This window comes from Cherax quadricarinatus, chromosome 71 (assembly GCF_038502225.1).
Source record: "Cherax quadricarinatus isolate ZL_2023a chromosome 71, ASM3850222v1, whole genome shotgun sequence".
NCBI classification, from domain to species: Eukaryota; Metazoa; Arthropoda; class Malacostraca; order Decapoda; family Parastacidae; genus Cherax; species Cherax quadricarinatus.
The window spans coordinates 8537809-8562325 of record NC_091362.1 but is presented as its reverse complement, the minus strand read 5'-3'; the positions used below and the strand labels follow the sequence as shown (position 1 = coordinate 8562325).

The 24517-nt window shown below is 37.2% G+C and overlaps 1 protein-coding gene across 7 annotated transcripts in view; it reads left to right on the top strand.

Moving 5' to 3' along the window:
* Positions 1-24517, top strand: part of LOC128700400 (uncharacterized) — a 234296-nt gene that overhangs the window by 125808 nt on the left and 83971 nt on the right. For 2 of the 7 annotated variants that reach the window (XM_070100013.1, XM_070100012.1), the window contains one exon: positions 20635-20777. The exons of the other annotated variants lie outside the window; for them this stretch is intronic. The gene's annotated coding sequence lies outside the window, so the exon portion shown is untranslated. The remainder of the gene's footprint in view (positions 1-20634; positions 20778-24517) is intronic. 7 annotated transcript variants of the gene reach the window in all.

Sequence of the window (24517 nt, the reverse complement as noted above, 5' to 3'; positions counted from 1 at the left end):
CTTTTCTAATGGTATATAATAGTAGAATTGGGATTTATGCCTTATCTGAATACTAGGTGGCTTCCTTTTGTTTTCTCATTCTACCTTTATCTAATTTATCTGCATGGATCTTTTTAACATATTTTTTCAAGTCAAAATCTGTACTACTTATTGCACAAGCACTTACTTTCTTCTTATGGTTGATTAAAGTGTGGGCAGCGTGCATCACACTTGCCCCACCTTGGACGATAAAAAAAAAAATTCTTCAGTATTGTCAGAGATTCCTGCTTATATTTCTTGGCATGCCTAATATCCTGAAACAAATAGGGTGATGAAAATATCCAAATCTTTTGATAAGTGTGTGTGTGTGTGCGTGCGTGCGTGCGTGCATACATGCATGCATGCGTGCCGGCTGTCAGACAGCCTCCATAGATAGCATGTATGGCAGTTTTTGCTAAACACTCGACCCTTAGGTCTGAGGGAAAAAAAATTGTGTATCACATATTACCCAGATTTTGCACATGGCTTAATGCTATAGTTATTGTTTTGTGTTTTATGGCTTGCAGTATCAAGAGCTTTGGAGAACTGTTGAAATATTGGTAGCACTTTTTCAAGTGCATTTTTTAAAAGGGTTTACCGTACATCAAAATTACTGTATTTTCTGGCATATACGGCATGCCCCAATTTTGGCAGATGTATTCAGGTAAAAGTAAAATACACTAGTACTTTCTTCAAAATCCTAGTGAGCCAGTGGCTGGCTGATTATGTACAGTGTAGCTAAGAAGTGGCACCTGGTGCAACCTGTTGTCTGCTCCACCACCAGACAGAACAAATATGGCTGTATGTTGCTTATGGACGTCTACTTTTTAATTATTTACAACTGCTGAAGCTGGTTTGTTTATGTAGATTATAATTTATAATACTGTAGATCAGTGGCAGCTCATGTATAGGCTTTGCAGAAGTAGCGGAACTGCAGCACCCCCTGTTTTCACTTGATATTATCAATAACATTCAATATAATGAATCTTTTTTTCTTTAATTCTTGCTTTATACTTGTTCTACAAGTACATATAAAGAAAATTAAAGAAAAAAAAAGACTCATTATATTGAATGTTATCGATAATATCGAGTGAAAATAGGGAGTGCTGCAGCTCTGCAGTGCCTATACACAAGCCACCACTGCTGTAGATACTAATCACTGTAGAGCAATCTGGAAAACAGTTTTGTAAGAGGGGGGGGAGTTGTGTTGGGAGTTTGGTTTTTCAGTACCACAGCACTGAACCCACCACTTACCAGTAACCTACAACCAACCCTTATTCCTGACCTGGAGCATTTAAAATTACAGGACGCAGTTTTCTGTGTGTCCCCTCCTGTAATTCCACTCACCTGGACAGTCTCTACCGTAGACCAGCTAAACAAGGCCTCGTTCTCATCTGGCTAGATTAAGGCACAGTAATTTTCTGAGATTTTTTTTTTTAAATGAGGGGGGGGGGGAGCAAGCTCACCTTGTATGCCAGAATGTAAGGTAACAAATTTTTTTTTAACATCAGCTGTTTCCCACCATGGCAGGGTGACCCAAAAAGAAAGAAAAAAAAAAAAACATCTTTTGTCATCATTCACCAGTTTCACCATCACTCAGACATAATCATTGTCTTTGCAGAGGTGCTCAGATACAAAAGTTTAGATGTCCTTTCAAACTGCCAATATCCCAAACCCCTCCTTTAGAGTGCAGGCATTGTACTTCCCACTTCCAGGACTCAAGTCCGGCTAACCAGTGTCCCTGAATCCCTTCACAAAATATTACTCTGCTCACACACTGACAGTTCATAAGATCCCAAAAACCGTTAGTCTCCATTCACTCCTAACACCCTCACGCATGCTTACTAGAAGTCCAAGCCCCTCGCCCACAAAACCTTCTTTACCCCCTCCCTCTAACCTTTTTATAATTTGTTCTTTTCTCATCAGTTCTTGCTTACCAGTTTTCTGCTTTCTGAAGATTAGATTAGTCTCATTATATTATAATGGCAGGTGAGTTTCTCACTTCCCCATTGCACTGTATACAGGTAGGTCCTGCTTTACAGCATTTCAATAATGCAGCAGTTTTCACTTATACCCATTCTTCATTTATTCAGACTTCCTACAATAAATATATTCACCACTCTAAGTGAAGGACAAAAATATTTTAACATAGGTAATATGTGTAATGTATGTGCATTTTTTAGGCCTAACTCTCTTGCTTACTTGATACATATATGGTAGTGTAAACATGTTATCAGGCTTTTATATGCATTTAAAAGTGGAAAAAAAACCCTGCTTCACTTTACAGTGATTTTTTCTTATCAGCAGTTTCTCAAAACCTTACCTGCTGTATAAGCAGGGCCCTCCTGTACAGAGTACAGTGAACCCTATCACTAACGGACTAATAGAGGAGGGTGTGTATGATATTGCTGATTGTACTGACCTTACAAATTATGAAATTAATTTTTCATGATTGGTTATCTTCTGAACTAGTGGACTTGTTCCATTGAGGTAGAAGACAACTGGACACTAAGAATGTGGGTATTGTAACTTGTAGTACCACAGTACAGTACTGTACAGTATAGTAATTTTATGGTACTGTACATAATTCACAGTAATTTTACTTATCTCTACATGGATGAGAGATGCAGCATACACTACCGTGATCAATGGTGGTAACTCAGTAACTTTTATTCTGACTAAGGAGCTGTAAACCTCTACTAGCATTTACACTAATTCCACCTTCTTTATTAATTCAAGTTTCTGTTCAATACCGAGAACCACAGGTTTCCTCTTTGCACCGCCACATGTTTTAGAAGCCATTGTTGATTGCACTTTATTAACATATTAAGCCACACAAAATACGTACTCTAAATCCAGGGAACGTTAGAAACTGAATGACATGTGTATGAGTGAGTGAGCACAAACAGTAAACTGGTACAGGTGGCCAACATCTTGGGAAATAGTGAAAATATACAGGTCCTGGATGTAGCCACTGGTCCATACCAGTCATTGGGCTTAGTCTGATACTTCACAAGACAACCAGACTCTCAGTATATACAAAATCTGGAATTGTGAAATTTGTCCATTTTGTCCAATACAGTAGGGCCCCACTTATAAGGCAGGTTAGGTTCCAGTCTGTCACCGAAGAGCAGAATGTCATTTTTTTCCCACTTTTAAATGCTAGGTAAGTTTACACTAACTTATATTAAGTTACCAACTGAACTAGGCATTAAAAAAAAGTAAAATGCACACACAGTACACTCATTACTTACCTTAAAATACTTGTAGTCTTAACCCTTTCAGGGTCCCGACCCCTGATCTGAAACTTGTCCACAGGGGTCCAAGAATTTTCATAAAAATGTTTTATTTTTTCTCATGAAATGATAGAGAATCTTTTTCTGAAGGTAATATAAAAAGTGTGAAATTTGATGGAAAACTGACGAAATTACGCTCGCGAATTTTGCTGTGTCAGCAATATTTATACATCAGCGATTTTTGCCCAATTTGACTCCCATTTTAGGCCAGTTACGTTATTCCAGTCGACCAGATTCTTGGCTGCTTCACTAGTATTACTTCAATTTATCGATTGAGCACAAGAAATCACCCAGTCAACTGTTTCAACTGCCCAATAAAGTAATCAGAAATTAGTAATTTGGCCAATTTAACACAAAGCTCAAAATATTCCAATTTCAAAATAAGGTCCAGAATAAACAATGCAGGCATTCCTGGCACTAAAATAACATTTCCTCTGTTTATTAATTATGTTTCCAGGCTTTACAAATAAATTCCATTTTTATTTTTTATTCACACCAAAAAATAGAAGATTTACTGTTATGCAATATTGGTAATAATTGTATAAATAATATCAGCGCATTGAATGCATGTGAGACCCACCAGTTGACATGTATTGGACACATGACGTGATTTGTTTACTCTTGAACATTGGCAAAAATTGAACATTTCCGCTACTTTGAGCTCAATTTCAAAGTACTTTTCATCGTGAAACCAATCAAAATCAAACCTATTTCTGTAATATATCTTTCATTCTATCAAACGAAACCAAGAAAACGAGAATATAACGATAAATACCATGCGAAAATACACCTCAAAGTCAGTGTTTTAAACCAAAAACGGAGTTTTTTTTCACGCACTGCGTGCTGCAGGATTTTTTTTTTATACGGCATGCACTGACCATGCAGACCCATTCTCTGACTTATAGGTGTACCAGCTTTCTCCCTCTAGATTTGAAGATGCTAGAATTTTGGCATAATACTACTGCACCAACACTGGCTTGCAAACCATAGTACTATGGCACCGACAGTGAAAGGGTTAAATGCTAGCAAAGCACAGGGAGGGTAGCGCATGGTGATACACCATTGTTATGTACTGTATTCTCACGTTTGTTTTTCTTTTTCTTGATTTAATACACTGATTATACGTATATATAAAGAAATACAGTGAACAAGTTCAGCTCTTCTAGTGGGTGTACGTACATATTGCTCTTAGTGATTGTAAGGATTACTAATACTGTCTGGTATTGTAATATCTATACAGTGGACCCCCGCCTTACGATATTAATATGTTCCTGAGAGCTCATCATAAGCCGAAATCATCGTAAGGCAAATTAATTTTCCCCATAAGAAATAATGGAAATCAAATTAATCCATGCAAGACACCCCAAAGTATGAAAAAAAAAATTTTTTTACCACATGAAATATTAATTTTAATACACACAAACTGAAGAAGACATGCACAATTACTACTCTACTAAGAATAGAATACATGACACTTACCTTTATTGAAGATTTGGTGATGATTGATGGGATGGGAGGAGGGGAGAGTTTGGAAGTTATTATTTAGAAGGGGAATCCTTGTCCATTAGGACTTGAGGTAGCAAGTCCTTTTCCGGGGCTACTTCCCTTCTTCTTTTAATGCCACTAGGACCAGCTTGAGAGTCACTGGACCTCCGTCGCACAACAGATCTGTCCTTAGAGATCTGTACCTCCCGATCCTTTAAGATTTGCCTAAAATGGGCCACAACAATTGTAAGAGTCACCAGCACGGCTTGCAATAGCTGTGTTAGGGTGATTTTCATCTATAAAGGTTTGCACTTCAACCCACTTTGCACACATTTCCTTAATCTCTGAAGTAGGCACAATGGATTCCACAACTGGCATAGGCTTCTCAGGGTTAGCCCCAAACCCTTCAAAATCTTTCTTAATTTCCATACTAATTCTCACCCTTTTTACCACAGGGTTGGCACTAGAAGCTTTCTTGGGGCCCATGGTGACTTATTTTGCAGTTACAAGCACAAAAAACACTGGGATAAGGTGAAATGTACCGAATGTATGTATGGATGTGACCGCACTGGCTGGCTTGTAAACACTGGCACCCACGGGGCAGCTGAGGCCACACGTGGGACGTGTCCTGGATGAATCACTTAAGGCAAGTTATTTTATCGTGAGGCGAAGCAAAATTTTTGCATTCAAATACGTTCGTAAGGCGGGGGTCCACTGTACTGAGGTCAGTGATAACATTTATTTCTATATGCTTCAACATTTGCACCCTACAGTACTCTTCCTTCTCTTATTTCTCTTCAGTCTTGTTTGGTCACAAGAAGTCCTCCCTCTACAGTGGATAACTGTCATTGTCCGCCCTTTTCATAAGCCAGGTAGTATTTTGGGCCATGATACCGCTCATTATAGACCCATTGTTCATACTAGTGTGCTTTTTTAAGGTGTTAGATGCTTGGTTACCTAACATTTAGTATGGTACTCGGAAGTCCAAAATTGTCTCATCCCCTGGTTTTTGTAGTGGCTATTCTACCATCAACCACTTAATCTGCCTGGATACCTATGTTCACAATGACTTCACTAATAATCACTTCGTTATTTAGTTTTTTTTATCTTAAAAAGGCTTACAATGCCACCTGGCATTACAAAATCTTGGCCCAAGGCCATTCCCTGCATTTCTGAGGCAATTCGCTGCTTTTCCTTAGGGATTTCTCATCAGAGAAGCACTTCTGTGTCAGTATTAATAATAGCCTCCCCCTCTTCCGACTTCACCCAGGCTGAAAGTTTCCCACAAGGCTGTGTTCTTAGCACTACCCTTTTCCTGCTTGCTATTAATGATCTTACCTCTTATTCCTCCGTCCAATACAGGTACCATCTGACTTACAACCAAGCTTGGTTCCGACCAAGCGGTCATAAGTCAAAATGGACATAAGTCGAACCTTACTACTGAATATCAACATCACATTTTTGTAATGATTTTATTTTATTGTTTTATTTGGGTATTTCACTTTTTACTTTACTTTTTATGCTGTTAGTACTGTATTTAATACTGTAAGGTTTAGGATAAACACTGTACAACACAAACAGTTGTTTATTTCCCAGAAATTTGGCATACAAAACATAGTTGTAAGTCGAGTGGTCATATGTCGAGCATGTCGTAAGTTGGATGGTAGGTGTATTTGGCTGTCTCTTTATGTCTAAACAATTTTGCTATAGCGTATTCAGGTGAAACAAACCATACCACTGGCGGGGATAGAACCTGCGATCAGAGAGTCTCAAAACTCCAGACTGTCGCGGGTTCTATCCCCGCCTGTGGTATGGTTTGTTTGCAGTCGTGTCATTACGATTTCATGAGTCATATTCAGGTGCCAACTGTTGCCATGTAGCAGCTTCTCTCCAGAATGCAGTAATTGTGCTTTCCACTGTGCCACCTCTCATGGGTTTAAATTTTCTGATACTAAAACTTGTCAGCTCACTTTTACAAAATGTCCCATTGTCCCTTAGACTGTTCCGTACCTGTTTGGTTCCTGGTATCCCTGAACAGGATACGGTCAAATTTCTTGGCCTTCTAAATGTCCTGGAAGTCTCACATAACCTCCCTGAAAGTTGCATGTCGTAGCTACCTGAACATCCTTAAAACTCCATCCCATATTTGGGAGAGCTTCATTCCACCCTTGATTCATGTTTCTTTCCTACTTCCTTGTGCAAAAGCTCATTTACTTACTATATTCATATACATAGTTTATTTGGACATGATACATAGTTGTACAAGGAATTATAGTAGTTGGGTGTACATGCCAAAAGCCCCCTGTATGCAGAGCATTATGGGCAGGCTTAAAATTAACTTAAAATTGACAATTAGTGAAAGGTTCAGTGGTAAAAATTACCATAAACAGTTTACAATATGAAGTACAATTGAGTATTTGAAACAATGAAATCTGAACATTTCGATAGTGAAGCATTATAGTTGTACAAATTTGTCGCATTACAGTGTACAATAAACGAGATGATAGGTTTACTGTATGTTGGCTTGAAGTTTTAAGATTTAAGTAAATGGGAGAATTATTGATAATGTTAAATATTGAGTGTTGATTATTTAGTCCTGGGCGAGTAAGTAGTTTTTTAGAAGAGTCTTAAATTCATAATCGCTCTTTCTTGATAATTCTCAATCTTCTTTACATGCTTTTGCAGTTACACAGGCAGTTCTAAGTCCCCTGATGGTGTTGGATATGCAACACTTTTTTCTGACTAAATCTTTCAAGGTTATTTACTAGACTCGACCCTTGTTTTCACAGCAGAGTTATGTGCATTTTCATGGCTGTCATTTGCATTGCTTTGGTCTACCTGTCAAGTAGTTGTGTCAAACTTAGTGAGTTACAGGTACCCATAAATTAGACGGCTCATCTCATTATGCTTTGCATTCAACTTGGGTCATGCTGCATTTCTAATAAATGCAAAGATACCAGTTTTTTCTGGGTCCCTGCACACATTGATGTTCAGGGTAACAAACGAACAAACTCAGCCACTCGATCAACTGTTCATGACCTCCCAGTTTCCCATACGGTATTCTTTATTCAGATTATTTTTCAGTGATCTCTCAACAAATCTGTAACAAATGGTAACAACATTGGACCAAGGCGATCCACAGCAAAATGTTTTCTATCAAACCACATTTAGGTTTTTGGCTGCTGCCACTGCTGTTATGTTTGGGGGACTGCACTGTCCCATGTGTGTCTAAGCCACCTGCACCTCACTCACTGATACTTCATGGGAAAACTTCCCAGCTTAACTCTGTGAGGACTTGGGTTTCACTGGCAGTTCACCATATTTTATTAAATTATCCAGTCTGTCAGTGGGCATGCAGAATTCACTTCCATCATCACCACTTCCCAAACACACACCCTCTGGCCTCTTTTCTGAAAGTTCCACCTTTGGTGCATTCTTGACTATTTAATAAAAGCTATCTTATTGCACTAACTGTGATTTGATTCTTCCTCTTGTGCTCTCCTCTACCCCCACTAACTCTTGCCCTTTGCTCGCTCCTGCCCTTCACTCTTTCTCTATCACCTTAGCACATGACTCCTCTCACACATCCTTCCCAGCAGTGATATATAACCCTTTCAGCTTTAGCGCTTAATTTAATTATATTATCATTATATGTACTTAGGTCATAGAGATGATGATCGTTGGGACAAGCCTTGGCTAAAAGTGTGGTCATTGTGGTGCACTGTATATGAAATTAGGTAAATTAAAGGATGAAACAAACAGTACATTGCTTAAGGTGCCTCAGAAACCTTAAATTACTAATTAACATATGAATAAAGATAAAGATATAAAGATCTCATCATAAATGTTCAGATAAATATATTTTTAACTATTTTTTGCTAGTTTAAATTTTTGGTGAAGGACTGATTACTAATGAAATTTACATCATATATGACGAAACTTTAGTGCTGTATCGTACAAGTGTATTTGTGTTTGATATTTTTATATAAATTTCATAGAATAATATTGTACTCTCAGTCTACTCATGATTACTGGCAATGTTGTTTGTCTGACTTACTGGCCAAGTGATTTTTAATCAATATGCAAAATTTCATGGCTCTGGGGCATGGGAAACAGCACTCACAAAATGTGTATCACGCATGCAACTCTTCAAGGATTGTTAAGTATTGATGACACTCATCATCTTTGTCTCAGTTATCAACAAGCACATAGTCTGTATTTCTAGTTTCCTTCAACTCGCTTCTTAGTGTCTTGCCCTTAATCCAAACTCACCTTATGACTTAACTAAAACTTACTTATCACACGAACTATATATCTGTGCACCCTTGTAATTGATCTCTACACATTTTGCCTCTTACATCACAAAATTACTGTACCCATTTTTTTTTTTTTTTTTTTGAAAATAAATGAATGTAATGGTGGTGGTAGAATAATACCGTGTAGTGCTTTTATATGATCAAATATCGAACCATAGAGAAGTTTTTGATAAACAATGTTGTCAAATATTGTACTGTACATAATGTGGTTTTGTTTGGAAAAAAACTGTCAAACATATGATCAATTTTAGTCGTATTAAACCAATAACTTAAAAAAAATATTTTGAATATAGGAATAGCGAAGAGGGTGTTAAAGATAATAGTAGCAATTTGGCTAAAATGTTTTAAGTCTGAGTTGTTCTACACAACACAAATGGTGCTAAGTAGATGGAATTTGATATCAACTGAAGCTTAGTGATAAACACAATTTGCATTGCATGTGGTAAATATAAAACCTGTACCTATGGCAAATAAAAATTTAAAAATAAATTTGGAAAGCTTTTATGTTCAGAGGAATACAGTATAGGCAGGGAAAGCAGAAATATCAAAATGGTTTAAATTATTTTGCTGTGGATTCTTAAGTTTGCATAACATTAATCAAATTAAGAAATAAGGAAAACAGATCTTGTAGAAAAAATCTTGTGATTTGACTCACGAAATCGTAATGACGCGATTGCAAACAAACCATACCACGGGCGGGGATAGAACCTGCGATCAGAGAGTCTCAAAACTCCAGAGCATCACATTAGCCACTGGGCCAGCCTTCCTATGGTGTAGAAATATACCTACTGTAGTTGGACGAATCTTATTGTGGCTAGCTGGTCCAGTGGCTAACGCGACGGTCTGGAGTTTTGAGACTCTCTGATTGCGGGTTCTATCCCTGCCCGTGGTATGGTTTATCTTGAGATTTCTTTAATCACTGAATTGAAAGAAAAGTACTTGAGCTTCAGTGTTTAATACAGTACCTTAAGAGGGTTCTTGACCAAAGGAACGTGAGCTACCATTTCCTTTCTTTTGATCGTACCTGATTATCTATCATTCTCCAGGTGCTGTTATGTTTAGCGTGTCTCAAGGTGCATGATATGACACGATTGTTTGTGCCTCTGGGAAAATAAGTGAAAAAAGTCTGCATCCTACATGTGTCCATACTGGTGTTGAGGTATCAGCTGAAGCCAGCAGCTCAGTGTGGGGTGGTGGTGGTTAGTACACACATGCGCACAACATGGCTACCCTTAAACTGTTACTGATATGTATCCCTTATTGGCTTAGTTTTTTCTGTGAACACAGGTCTAACTTGCTTCATGTGATAACTGCATTCCAGGCTGATGGTCCATCATAATGCATAAGACAGATTCATTCTGAGTCTTGCTAAATTTCACATTGCTTGAGATCACACTTGCACTAAATGGTCATATAAAAAAATGAATTTGGCAGAAAAATGACAGAAAAGACCAAATAAAAAATACAATCATGACCCATATGCAGTATTAAAATTAGGAAAAATCCACATTTCTTTATTTTTACCAAAAACTTATGACCACATCAGCTGTATGATCCCTTTGGGTTGAGCACTTATATTATTATTATGAGCATGCTAGATAGGTATCCAGTGGCCATATACCAAAAAAAATTAATGCACATGATCAGAAAAAAGCAAACAAGAATAAATTAAATTGAAAATTCAATCCTCCCTTTTATCCCCCCTCCATCCCTCCACCACCAACCAACCAGCCTGTCAATGTCTAGACTGAAATGAGCATGGGAATACATACCTCCCTACTGTTTCTTCCCCCCCCCCCCCCATCCCTCCACTGCTAGTTCTGACTGTTTGTGAAACTCGGTTTCATTTGGCCAAGTGACCGATTTTAGATGATGTAAAACTCGCATTAAAAATTACCATATGATTTCATTCAGTATAATCTCAGTGGATTTACTGCACTCAAATATTTTTTCTTTAAATTTAATATCTTTCTTATAACTGTTGATATAAACCAATATAAACTAGATGTTCATTTTGTTTTGCCAGAAGACACTTGAAATTTGTTGAAAATAGTTTCGTGGGATTTACTATGAACAAATCTTTTTTTTTTTTTTTTATCCATGTAACTTTCTGTTGACGATTAATATAAACTAAGTTAGAGTGATATTTAAAAAGAGTTAGTGTGTTTCTCAGATGGCCCCTAGTCATCATCGCAAAGTGCAGAGCGACCACCCACTCCTATCAGATGAGAGCGAAAAGTGCACAGCAGTTACCCACTATGATTGCACAAGAGTGAATTATTAATGCATATTGTAATCCCTGGTAGAAATAGGGTCATCACAAGACTGAACCTGCATGAAGAGGGAAATTGGGTACACAACCTGTGGTCATCCACTTGAAAGTTACACAGCAGCTCTTTAGAATTACTAGCTCATGTAGATGATTAATCACATTTTAATTGATCATTCCATTTATTAAAGGGCATTGATAATTTGTTTGCAACTTCAGCACCCTGATACACTCCCTCTGTCTGACTTTAGACATGCAGCTCCGAGTTCTTAACTGCAGCTAATTTACTATGCCAACTTTTACTTTCCTGTTTGGCACTTGAATATACCCTTCACATTTCTTGCCCCTGACAAAAGTTCCATCTTAATCACTGTATGATTCATAAATAGGTGCATTTTCTTAACCCTGTAATATAATGAGACACCTAAGACTGACACACATTTTGTGGAAGGATGCACAGTACTGCACATGATACCTATTGAAACATTCTGGGAGGTCTGCCATTATACGTATCACTGAAAATTACTTTTTGCACATTATTTAACAGGAGGCAATAAGAAGACATTAGTAATCCAGTAAAAAACACTATTAGAGATTCTGTCAAATTTAAGCTTTCACTTATTTGTACACCATGTCTTACTTTGGTCAATAATGGCAGTCAATATATCTGTGGAAGAAAAGTTGAAGGTACTCAAGAGTGTCAAAACAATCTTTTGTTGCCTGTTTTTTTTTTTTTTTTTTTGTGCAGTTCTTATTTAACTGATAGTTCTCAGCATTTTCTGCATCCAAGCTTCTTTAACCCTTAAATGGTCCAAATGTATATATACGTTCACTCGCGTAGCGCCCCAAATTTTTTGAGGAAAAAAAAAGATCTTTTCTTTTTAAAGGAAAAAAGAGCATATGGTACCCAGGCATCCCCAATTATTTTAATATGGCACACAGTGAGTGTGCACACCCATTCTCTCATGTCTAGGTGACTCAGGCTTATTGTGGCAATGTTGAATGAATGACAAAGAAAACGCATATATACGTTTGGACCATTTAAGGGTTAAAGGTGGTTTTTTCATTTGTATTTGAAGTATAATCTGCATTACCACTGCAGTGAGGTGCAACTAATGTATTTGTATATTGTGTTTAGATTCATTCATCACTAGCTTCTAGTAACCCTCTCTTCAAGTGAACACTGCTTCCTGCAGCCCTTTTCTCAAACAGAGTGCTGTCACCTTCTGATAGTTCTTCAGTATTAGTTAGTTATGTCATGCAACCACCCCCACCTTGATCTAAGCTCTCCAATAGAGCTACTAGGGCTTCTGCTGTAGCCAAGCTGCCAACAAAAAAAAATTTGAAACATCATATTTGTTTTTCAGTTCTTCATTGTGGATATATAAAATTACCAACACTATTACAAGATTACTGCTTTTTCACACTCATATGTTGAATTCTTGTGTGACTGAGAGTGGGGGTGTACTGGTGGTGCAACCAAATAAAAATAACTAATATTTTCAGTTATACATAAACAATACAATAAATTGAAAGGCCATAGTAAATGCAGTATTAGGCAATTAAACCAATAACCTGCACATAGCAGACTGAAACCTGTGCTGATATTGCAGTCTGGCTTGTATCATTAACTAGTTACAAAGAAGTGTGAAGGTAAGAGAGCCAGTAAATGTCCAGGCTGGACCAAAACATCATCATAAGGCTGTCCTATGTGCGAGTTATTTGTGTATTTTTTTAGTCGGTTTTGTGCCTATTCTTTATACAGTTCTTTCAGGATGCCAAGGGTCCTGAAACAATGGCTGAATTCGATTCATTACACAGAATTCATTATGGGCAGTAAGCATGACTGCTTATTTCACTGTATGTACTAAACTTTTAGGACTTGCTTAAAGCAAAATTTCATTCAGAGGTGTAATTATTGAAAAAATTATTTTTTTAGTGCTGTAGTGGAATCTCAATATTCGTACATCCCTATATTCATATGGCTCAATATTCTCCGAACTTTTTGGGGGAAAATTTGACTCGGTATTCGGACGTTGCCCTGATATTCGACCTAAACAAAACGGTCCGTCTGGACAAAGTCTGATGAAAATAAAGCATCATGCGCTCAGTCTCTCGTCAGCTTTCATTTGTTAAGCATTGTCTGTACAAGCTCTGTGAAACTTTTTTGTATTTCATTGTTATTCTCTTTCAAATACAGCCTCTCCTCAATGACGGAGTTCCGTTTCTAATACCACATCGGTAAACGAATTTGCCGCTAAATGAGGAGCATGCTATGATGGTAGTGGGTTTATGTCAACCATCTTTGATATTTCTTTATTGTCACCCTTGCACCATTTATAACATATTTTGTATATTTTTATATGTTTATACGGTAGTGCACTGTACACCTACCATCCGACTTACGACCTGCTCAACTTACGACCACTCAACTTACGGCCGTGTTTTTTATGCCAAATTTCTGGGAAATAAACAACTATTTGTGTTGTACACAGTGTTTATCCTAAACCTTACAGTATAAAATACAGTACTAACAGCATATAAAGTAAAGTAAAACATGAAATGCCAAAATAAAACAATAAAATAAAGTCATTACAAAAATATGTTGTTGATATTCAGTAGTAAAGTTCGACTTACAACCATTTCGACTTACGACCGGTTTCTCGGAACCGAACTCGATCATAAGTCGGATGGTAGGTGTATATTGTAATAAACAGAATAGAAGAAATCAGCTCTAATATACATTATTTAGGTATGCATACTGGTCAGAGAGCCCGTCATAAGTCCAAGTCTTCGGTAAACGAGGAGAGGCTGTATTGTAATTGAAAATCTGTATAGTCCTTGTGGCTTAGCGCTTCTTTTTGATTATAATAATAATGTAATTGAAAATAAGTAATCGTGGCCCCCAAAAAAGAGTAGTGATTCATACAAGCCTAAAAGGAAAGTAAGAAAAACAAAGTGAAAAAAGAACTCATTGCGAAATGGGAAAGTGGAGCCCTTTTGTCGGACCTGGCCACTCAATATGGTATGGTGAAATCCACTATATTGCCCAAATTGAAAAATAAGAGGCAATAAAAGGGGCTAATGTGGTGAAAGGAGTGAAAATTTTTGCAGTGAAAAGGTCACTGATAATTGGAGAAATGGAAAAACTCTTGTTGGTGTGGATTAACGAAAACCAGATTAATCCACTTTACATTATTTCTTACGGGAAAAATTGATTCAGTATTTTTACGGATTAAGTTTGAATATCAAGGTACCACTGTATTTGAAAAAAAAATTGTAATTAATATGCTTCTTGAAAAATAACATTGAAATAGACAAATATATTGCACTGTAATAACTAAGGTATCTTTTAATATTAAAAATAGAAAACAATAGATTTCCACCACTTTGTACAATACTGATGACAGTACTTTAGAAAGAATGCTTGGAACTAATGGGTGTATTTCAGATTCCCCCCTCCCCCCTTTTTTTTTTTCACTATGTCTGTTCCCCTCTCTGATAGTCTCACCTCAAATGCAGGTTCTCATCATCTTCCTAGTTAACATTAGTTTGCCACAAGTGAGTTTTCAGTGTGCATGCATGCTCGTATTATTTGGGCAAAAGTGAGAAATAAGGGTGCTGAACATTTTGCGCTGGCAGGAATATTGGTCTTTCTGACCTATGAACGTGTAAGCTGACAGATACTGTTACTCGTACAAATTATTACATACATTTGGTGTAGACACTTTATTGTGTGCTTCTAATAGGTCTTGTTCCTGTAATGTTACATATTTGTGGAACGTATCTTCACCAAGTTGTGGGTCAATAGTGAACTGTATTGGAAATGGTATCATGACGTATTTTTCCTGAAGAACTTTGTAATTTACCAAGGCAACCACCATTAATGAAAAGTAACCATGAGAAAGCTAAGATCATTATAATGGGGAACACACACAATTCATTTGCAGTTTCTTTTAACCCTTTCACTGTCGAGACCCCTGCTCAAAAATTTGCTCTCAGTGTTGAAGAATTGAAAAAAAAAAATTTATGAAATGATAAAGAATCTTTTCTCGATGGTAATGATACCAAAAGCACGAAAATTGGTGGAAAGCTTACGGAATTACACTCTTGTGAAGTTAGCGGTCTCAGCGATGTTTATGCATTGGCATTTTCGCCCACTTTGAGCCCTATTTTCAGCCAATTCCATTGTTTCAGTCGACCAAACTCATAGCTATTTCACTAGAACTCCATTTGTTCTATCAATTGAGTACAAGAAACTGCGCATTTACTGATTTCAGTTACCAATAAAGTGATCAGAAATTGGTAATTTGGCCAATTTCATACACAATTTGAGTAAGGCCAATTTCAAAATTGGGTCCAGAATTAACCCTTTCAGGGTTGGTGCCATACTAGTACGGCCTGCATGCCAGGGTTGGTGCTGTACTAGTATGCATAAATTCTAGCACCTTCAAATCTAGCAAGAGATAGCTTGTAGGCCTACATATGAAAGAATGGGTCTATGTGGTCAGTGTGCATGGTATAAAAAAATCCTGCAGCACACAGTGCATAATGAAAAAAAAAAACTCAGACCGTGTTTTTGGTTTAAAACCGTGATTTTGCAGTGTTTTTTCGTATGGTATTTATGATTGTATTCTAGATTTCCTGGTCTCATTGTATAGAATGGAAGACATATTACAGAAATTGAGATGATTTTGATTGATTTCACAATGAAAAGTACCTTGATGTTGAGCTCAAAGTAGCAGAAATGTTCGATTTTTGCCAAAGTTCAAAAGTAAGCATGTCATACCATGCGTCCAATACACGTCAACTCGTGAATCTGATATTCTTTCACAAGTGCGCTGATATTATTTATACCATTTCTACACTAATGCAGTAGTCTGCATAACGGTAAATCTTTTATTTTTATGTGAGAATAAAAATTCAAAGTGGAAAGCAAAAGAAATGTAAGAGGGGCCTGGGGACATGACTAATGATCAGGGAAAATGTTATTTTAGTGCCAGGAATGTCTGTCTTGTTTATTTTGGACTCTGTTTGGAAATTGGCATCTTTTGAAATTTGTATGAAATTGGCAAAATTGCCAATTTCTGACCACTTATTGGATAATTGAAATCAGTAAATGGGTGGTTTCTTGTACTCGTTCGATAGAGAAAGTAGAGTTCTAGCGAAATAGTTATTTTTGTCCACTGGTACATTGGAATTGGCCGAAAATAGGGCACAAAGTGGGCGAAATTGCCGATATGTAAACATCGTCAAGATTGCTAACTTCGCGTGAGCATAATTCCGTAAGTGCTCATCAAATTTCATACTTTTGGTGTCATTATAATCAGAAAAAGATTCTATCATTTCATTTTTTTTTTTTTTTTTTTTTAAAATTTTCGACCCTGAGAACAAGTTTAGGAGAGGGCCTCTCGACCCTGAAAGGGTTAAGAATACAAACATTCCTAGCACTAAAATAATATTTTCTCTGTTCATTAGTTACATCTCCAGGTCCCTCTTATATTATGTTTGCTTTCTATTTTGAATTTCTATTCATACAAAAAAATAAGAGGATTTACTGATATGTAGACTACTGCATTATGTGAAAATGGTATAAATAATAATAGCGCATTTGTAAAAGCTTATTAGACCCACCAGTTGACGTGTATTGGACGCGTGACGTGATTTGTTTGCTCTTGAACATCAGCAAAAATTGAACATTTCTGCTACTTTGAGCTCGATTTCAAGGTACTTTTAGTCCATAAACCATTCAAAATCATCTCTATTTCTGTAATATATCATCCATTCTATCAAATGAGACCAAGAATACAACCATAAATACCATATGAAAATACACAGCAAATTCTGTTTTAAACCAAAAACATGGTCAGATATTTTTTTTTTCTCATTCACTGCGTGGTGCAGGATTTTTTTTTTATATACTGCACACACTGACCACTCAGACCCATTCTCTCATTTGTAGGCCTATCAGCTTTCTCCCACAAGATTTGAAGCCACTAAAATTTTGGCGTAATATTACGGGACCGACACTGGCTTGCAAGCCATAATATTACAGGACCGACAGTGAAAGGATTAATGTCTTGATGCCCCTCACCATGGTTATCCTTTAGTAATGTTCCACCTGTAGTGCAAATAGTAAGTGCTTTCTTAACTGAAATACTTGCATCAATTTCAATGATTCTTTAGCATATGACTTGTCAAGAAGGTTCCTAAGGCTGTAGTGAAGGGCTTTTGATCTGATGAATTGGAGGTTTACTCCTTTTCCATCACCCCTCCCACTCCTGGCCTAGATAGTGGGGACATTTATTCTGGCTAGCCTGTGACTTGATTTGGATTAGGCCAAGTGGGCTTCACCTTGCATTGCTGTAGCTGCTGGTGGAGATGCTCCTGACAGTGATGTTGTTCCCACTGCTGCTTCTCTTATGATAGTTCTCTGTGATGGCCTTGCCCTGAATGCAGACTGCTTATGCTTTGCTGCATCATCAATGACCATCTCCTTTCTGCCAATGTCCTCTCGCCACCATAGCTACCTACTCTCTGCCATGTTTCTCGCCTCTTGTTTCCATGAATACAATATATGGCACTATACAGGAATAAGAGAATTAGTGAATGAAATTTTTAAGCAGAAAATATCACCAATGGAGTGCATTGATCCTTCCCATGAAGTTTCTCATCTGACTACATGAACATATCCGAGGGTGGTGCAAAGAACCTGTGTAAAATATGGGTAAACAGTAAAAGTGATGTCATGTACATATACATGTACACATATGTACACTGAAAGCAAGCTGGGATAGGTTATGTGGAGCAATATATGGATGTGGATAAGTGTCATGTAAAGAAAATAGGAGAAAGCAAATAGTAGTTACATTAAGGATGTAGAATGTGCAATAAGATATTAAAATCATCAGGATGAAGAGAAGCCTAGGAGTTTTTTTTTTTTTTTTAATAATAATTATCATAAGATCACTTGAATCTGGTGAGGGGCTCTTCACCCAAGGAATTGCACTTGACCTCCCTTTCCTTGAATCATACCTGATTGCCTTCCATTTCCCTGGCACTTTGACCCCCTATGAGTTTAACACTAAGGAAATCCAGGAAAGCTTTTGAAATGCCTTTGTGTATGGATGGGGGAGGTGATGCTAAATAAAGCTGTTAACATCATAGTGTATTAGATATTGGAATAAACAGAGGTGGTACAGTGTCCACATCTGAAGACTGTGGGCAAAATTGAAAAAGGTAACAAACTAACAAAAAAGTACCTGAACTAAAAAATGTAATTTGTTAGTGGAATTATTATGTCTGATGGTTATATAGTGCCATGGGAATGAGAGATAATAGGTTTGATTAAAGGAGAGGGAGGATAACTCCAGTTCCTTAGTCAGAAGCCTTTTGTTAGCATCAATGTACTCCCTCGAAAGGACTGAGCTTTTTATACGGTGTATGAAGAAAATCAAAGTATTGCTGGTGGGTCTGCTCTCACTGACCGAAGACAATGATAATCCTTTGTAAGATAATGGGTTAGTACACACACAACCCACACATAGGAGAGAGGAGCTTATGACAACATTTTGTCCAACTTGGACCATTTACAAAGTCACACTGACAGAAAGTAGGAGGAGGAGCAAGTATGTATAGGCCAGTTGGCAGGGATGGGACAAGAGAGGTGGTAGTAGTAGTAGAGGTAAAGCAGTTAGTGGAAGTAGTAGTAGAAGTAGTGGTAGTGTAAAGTAGGGAGAGTGGTTGGTGGGACAAAAATAGAAAGGGGGGAGAAAAAAGAGGCAAAAGTGAAGGTAGAAGGCAAAGGTAGTAAGAAAGGAAGTAGTAGTAGTGGAATCAGTCAAAGGATTAATATAATATTTATTAACATTGTCAAGAGGTAGAAGTCATATTGTAAACCAGTGGTTCCAAAAACTGCTCCCAATCCAAGTCAGGGTCATGAAACTAGTGTAGAATTCAACTTTACATTAGCAAATACTGTATTTACATTAATCATCTGCAGCAAATCTGGGTAAGAAATGCTTCTCCTTTTGAACCTCAAAGTTGATAATGATATTCATGGGTTCCAAAAACTATATGTATGACCCTCAGGAAAATCAGTTTTTGTGAAAGTGTCAGCCATTTGGAGGGTAGACCTGGTCAGTGGCCACAGTTGTAAGGTAGACCTGGTCAGTGGTCACAGTTATAGGTGCAGGTGTTCATTATGGTGAGATAGAAAATAGTTTGGTTTGCAGGATTTACCAGTTTGGTTGCAACAGTATTAAAATATTTAATTAATTTGTATGTGTTAACTGATATTGTTTGCAAATGAATAGGAGCAGTAATGAAGGTAAAATATTGGGAACATATTTCTAGACGAAAAAGAAAATAAGGTTAGGTATGAATTATGGTTTAGGAACACACTTTTTTTTTTTTTTTTTAAACACTGGCTATCTCCCACCAAGGTAGGGTGACTTGAAAAAAAAGAAACACTCGCCATCATTCACACCACTGTCATGCCAAAGGTGCACTGACATTACAGCTCATATATCCCTCCAAAACTGCAAATATCACCACCCCTCCTCCAAAGTTCAGGCACTGTACTTCCTACCTCCAGGACTCAAGTCCAGCTAATTAGTTTCTCTGAATTCATTCATTAATGTTACCTTGATCACACACTAACAGTATGTCATCATAAAAAACCGCTTGCTTCCACTCTCTGATATACTTATTCCTGTTGGATGTTCAAGTCCCTCACATTCAAGACCTTTACCCACTCCTTCCTTTCACTATAGATTTATACACCCTCCAAGTCATCATGTTTTGTTTCTCTTCTCTGAGTATCCAAACCACTTCAGTAATTCCTCCTCAACCCTTTGAATAATGCTACAAATTCTCTGCAAACTACAATTTCATTGTCTAACAATCACACTACACATTGTCCTCAGACACAACATCTTGGCTGCTTCCAATCTTCCCTTGCTGCAAGATTTAAAACCCATGCTCCTAATCCATGAAAAGGTGCTGGTACTGCTATACTCTGATATATTTTTTGTTTTGCCCCCATGAATAACATTCTGTCTCCATAGGTGCCACAGTGCAACACCTACCTTTTTTCCATCCTCATTTCTCTGGTTCACCTCTTGTCGTATTATAATGTGGATGTCTATAGAGCAATGGGCTTCAGAGTAATGAAAAAACTTAGGGCTCAATTGTAGTTGCAAAGATCCTTGTTTAAAATTTGCTATTATTTGCTGATATAAACTTTCAGATGACATAGTAGTTCATGAGTGACCTAGCCCCCATTAGAAAAAATCTTGGTGCTTTGATGCTGGTAAATTGATCTTGATTTGAGGAACTGGAGCTGCCTTACCTTTCCTTGGATCAAGCCTGTTACTTCCAGTTTTCTGAGAGGTGTGTACCCCGACAGATTTAGCATTTCTCCATAAGTTTGTTAGTGTTGTAATAATTTATTAAAAAAATACACAATTAATAATAGGTACAAGTGTTAAATAGCAAAAATAAATAACAGACAGTTTGTTCAAACATTTTAATGCATGATTACCTCGCCTTGCACTACTAGGCTTAACTTTGTGAACCATCAATACTTCAGAAAAAGGTAAGTTTTTTTATGTCACCGTATATTCAGATAATCAAAGTGCTGCATAAATGTCACAACTACTATTACTACAGTTTACTATTCAGTTTTTAATGCTCTACAACTTACAAGATTGTATAACTAAGAAAAACTCACAGATTGTTACATCCTTCTTTCTTCCCTCCTGTCTAGTTAAAACTCACTGTTAAAGATTGTTGCTACAACCTTCCTCCCTCCCTCTTGTCTAGTTAAAAGCTTAGTCAGTTTTTATTTGCACTGGGCAAATTTATATTTTTGCATATGGATAAATTATCATTAGTTGTCAGTACAAATTTTACTGTTTTAGAACACTTGCAGAAATATTTTTTGATTAATTGTTCATCAGATTTCTTTTAGATGTATAAGTAATTTATGAAATTAAGTGGAAAATGTTACATTTTATGATTAGCCTAATGATCCCGAGGTGCCCTAAGTTTAGAGGCACATCACAGGAAAAGGTACCAAAAGTAGTGTAAGAAAATTCTTCACAGTAATGGGAAAATGGAATATTATATGGGAGGAGGTAAAGTAATAGGAACCAATGCCATACTTCAGCCACTAAATTGTCTTAGTTGTGGGTGTGTGTGTCTGTGTTTTCACCCATTTGTACTTAACTATTTGTGGTTGTGGGAGTTTAGTTTCCACTCCTGTGACTGCCTACTTGTAACTACTGTATATGAACAGAGCTAAGCCCATACCTTTGATGAATTCCGAAAGTTTTTCTGCTCCGGGAGACTGGCCATGGGCCAGGCTCCACTGGTGTTTGCCTGGTCAGCCAGGCTGTTGCTGCTGGTGGCCTGCTGACCCACATACCCATCACAGCCTAGTTGATCTGGCACTTGGTCAAGATACTTGTCCAGTTTCCTCTTGAAAACTTCTACACTTGTCCCATCAGTGTTTCTGATATCTTCTGGTAAGATGTTGAATAGTCTGGGAGCACATGTTGATACAGTGTTCCCTTATTATGCCCACTGCATTTCACTGGGTTTATTTTGCACTTCCATATTTTTTACTCCCGTGTGTTGTTATGGTAGTGTGCAGATTTGGGACAAGGCCCTCAAGTATATTCCAGGTATACGTCATGCATCTCTCTCTTTCCTTTACCCTTTGATCCAGTGAGTATGTATTTAAGACTTCAAGGTATTCCCAGTAATTTAAATGCTTTATTGGCTTTATGCAGACCATAAACAATCTCTGTATCTGCTCCAGCTCTGATATTTCTCCTGCCTTAAACAGGGTCATCAACACTGAGCAATATTCCAAATGAGGGAACAAAAGTGATTTGAAAAGTGTCACCATTTGCATTATTTTCCTCGTTTTGAAAGTTCTCGTTATTCACCCGTCATCCTCCTGGATGTCATAATCCTGGTTTTGCTGTGTTTTTTTGAAGGAAAGGTAAGTCGACATAATGATTCCCCGGTCTTTCACGTGTTCCTTTCTTTCTATTTTGCAATGATGTCAGATTATCAATATTTAGCTAACTATAAAGGTCATAGTTTCTAGTGTCTGTAGCACTTGCTGTTTCATGTGAACCATTCCATTGTTCAGTTTTGGTTCAGTGAGAAAGTCTTTGTGGTATCTTTTAAGCAGTTGTTCTCAGTGTGTAGATATGGTCTTTTGTATTGACAGTTAGTGCTCTTAGGAAGTTTTTCTTCTCAGTCATATTGTACAAATTATAATCTTTTACATGCTTCTGCTTGTCCTCTTGTCAGTTACCATTTAAACTGTCCAAACGTAGATCTACTCTTTTTTTTTGAGGTCTGCTCACTTGTGGAAATTTTGCTTGGGTATGGAAGCAAAAAATCGACCCATCGACTGCTCGTATTTGGAAAAACTCACACGTGGACACGCTCGCAAGCAGAGGTTCCATTGTATACACCAGAAATGTTATAAATGGTGTAAAGGTAATATTAAAGCAATATCAAAGATGGTTGACACATACCCACTACCATTATAGTATGCTCCTCACTTAGCGACGAATTCATTTACCATTGAGGTCTTGGGAACGGAACTCTGTTGTTAAGTGAGGAGAGGCTGTATACTTACACGCTGTGCTGACGTGCAGGTACACGTTAAAATCACTAAGAGTGTCCCTCTAATCTTAATGTCATAGTAATACTAATAGTGCATAATATAATCACTCTTGGGCACATCAAATGTCTTGCTTTACATTAATATAGACATTTTCATTAATCCATCTATGATATTTTCTTCAAAATAATATAAGAAACCCATTACATAGCCTATAAACATGCTATGTTTATATGCTATGGAGGTGTATATATACAGCCTCTCCTCACTTAACGACAGAGTTCCGTTCCTAAGACCACGTCTGTAAATGAATTAGTTGCAAAGTGAGGACCATACTGTAATGGTAATGAATTTGTGTCAACTATTGTTGATATCGTTTTAATGTCACCTTTGCACCATTTATAACATTTTTGTTATATTTTTCAATGTTTATACAGTTGTGTACTGTAAATTGTAATGTACAGTGGACCCCCAAGTTTCGTGATTAATCTGTTCCAGAGAGTCTGCCGAAAGCTGAAATACACGAAACTCGAAACCATTTTCCCCATAAGAAATAATGTAAATCCAATTAATCCATTCGAGATACCCAAAAGTATTAACAAAAATTATTTTTTTTATAGATTAAATATAGATTTACATACAGAAAAGAATGAGAACTCGAGTATAAAATAATAATAACATCACACTTACCTTTATTGAAGACTCTTGTTGGTGTATGGAACATAAGAAAGCAGAAACACTGCAGCAGACCTGATGGCCCATACTAGGCAGGTCTTTCACAAACCATCCCACTAACAGAATATTTGTCCAACCCAGTTTTCAATGCTGCCCAAGCAATAAGCTTTGATAATTCTATTCACTCATACACAAGTCCTACTCAAATGAAATCATGTGTGTGGGGAAGTAGCCTGGCTGGTTTGTGTGAAGTACCCTGGCTGTTCTGGTGTACATAAGCAAGCAGGAACACTGCAGAAGACCTGTTGGCTCATACTAGGCAGGTCCTTCACAAACCATCCCACTAACAGAATATTTATCCAACCCAATTTTCAATGCTACCCAAGCAATAAGCTTCGATAATTCTGTTCACTCATGCGCAAGTCCCACTCAAATCAAATCGTGTGTAGGGAAGTAGCCTGGTTGGTTCGTGTGGGGATGTATCCGGTGGTCACTTGTCCACAGACAATGCCACACTGACTTCTGAATGTTATGTGGGAACCTCTATGTACGCCCAGCAGCTCCTGGCCACAAGGACGCATTTCGTATGATGGATGAATTACAAGGCAAATCACAAACCGCAAGGCTTTATTTTGATGAAAAAAGTTGCCGAAACTTAAATTCACAAAGTGCGAGGCTCATGAAACACTGGGGTCCACTGTATATATATATATATATATATATATATATATATATATATATATATATATATATATATATATATATATATATATATATATATATATATATATATATATATATATATATATAT